This window comes from Mandrillus leucophaeus, unplaced genomic scaffold (genome assembly GCF_000951045.1).
Source record: "Mandrillus leucophaeus isolate KB7577 unplaced genomic scaffold, Mleu.le_1.0 Scaffold69, whole genome shotgun sequence".
Taxonomy (NCBI): Eukaryota; Metazoa; Chordata; class Mammalia; order Primates; family Cercopithecidae; genus Mandrillus; species Mandrillus leucophaeus.
This window is the reverse complement of record NW_012107474.1, coordinates 713,210-714,570: the sequence shown is the minus strand read 5'-3', so window position 1 is coordinate 714,570 and position 1,361 is coordinate 713,210. Positions and strand designations below refer to the sequence as shown.

Here is a 1,361-nt window from a genome sequence, read left to right as displayed (position 1 = left end):
ACAGAAAGAGAGTATCATTCTACTACACCCGCTGATGACTTCAAGTCGTCAATGACCATCGCTGGGAACATCACAGATGCACCAGACGTTAGGCACACACCTTTAATGAGTTAGTCTTAATGAAATAACAATAGAAATTAAGATAAATAGAAAGAACAATGGTGACTATTGAGGCTGAATCAGGTCGAGGCTTTTAGATCTACAAAGAAGCGTCGGGGGGATGTGTGAGATGACACCGTAGGGATGCAGTTAGCAAAATCCAAGCTGAAGAAACCCCCACGAGGCAAACGGCAAAGTACAAGAGGAGAGAGGAAGGGAGAGAGACCCTTTGGATTAGGAGATTTAATCTCAATATGAACCAATTGCCATGCAAGGAGCATGTTTTGAAATAATTGTTAATCGTTTTAGGTGTGACAATGGTTTGTGGTTATGTTTAAAAGTCCCCATCTTTTAGAGTTACATGTTGAAATATTTGCAGATGGTGCAGTAGGATGTTTCAGATTTATTTCCAAATAAAGAGTGGTGGGTTGGGTGCGGGGAGAGAGGTGTTGATACAACAATGTCACCTGTGAGTTGATTATTATCGAAGCCACTGTTGGGGACATGGGGCTTCACTAAACTGTTCTCTCTACTTTTGTAGATGTGTGAAATTTTTTGTAGTAAGATTAAAAAAAACATTTCAAGGAAGTGCAAAGTTATTATTTCATGGGTATGAAGTTTCCGTTTTGTAAGACGAAATGGTTTTGGAGACAGTTGGTGGTGATGGTCACACAGTAATAAGTGTCCTTAATGCCACAGAAATGCATACTTCTAATGGTTAAAATGGTGAATTTTATGTTATGTATATTTTATCCCAATTAAAAAGTAAAAAGTGTAAAAAAGGCTCTCTATCAGATACATGGTTAAAAGAGAACAACACTGAAGGCTGAAAATAAAGAAATGGAAAATACACACATGTGCTAGAAAATACTAACAAAGATATCACATAACGTCGAAAAGATATAAATCAAAGCAAAATGCATCAAATGAACAAAGGAAGATGTAACGAACAAGAGTTACCATCCACAAAGACAGTTCAGCAGTCACAAACCTTTATGTACCGAACTTCAAAATACATAAAACAAAGACTGACAAATATATGAGCAAACCAACACAGCCCCAAACGGCAAATATCTTTAACACATCTCTCTCAGAAATAAACACATCAGGCCAGTCACGGTGGCTCACACCTGCAATCCCAGCACTTTGGGAGGCTGAGGTGGGTGGATCACCTCAGGTCAGGAGTTCAAGACCAGCCTGGCCAACATGGTGAAACCCTGTCTCTACTAAAAATACAAAAATTAGCTGGGCATGGTGGTGGG

General features: G+C 39.2%; 1 protein-coding gene and 1 long non-coding RNA gene across 3 annotated transcripts in view; one reads left to right on the top strand and one right to left on the bottom strand.

Annotated features, from left to right (window-relative positions):
- The window catches only part of ITGB2 (integrin, beta 2 (complement component 3 receptor 3 and 4 subunit)), a 48,276-nt gene that overhangs the window by 37,252 nt on the left and 9,663 nt on the right, over window positions 1–1,361 (bottom strand). The window lies entirely within an intron of this gene.
- LOC105555512 overlaps window positions 1–1,361 on the top strand; it is a 7,505-nt gene continuing 6,144 nt past the window's right edge. Inside the window, exon 1 of the long non-coding RNA XR_001008486.1 lies at window positions 1–44. This is a non-coding gene — a long non-coding RNA (uncharacterized LOC105555512). The remainder of the gene's footprint in view (window positions 45–1,361) is intronic.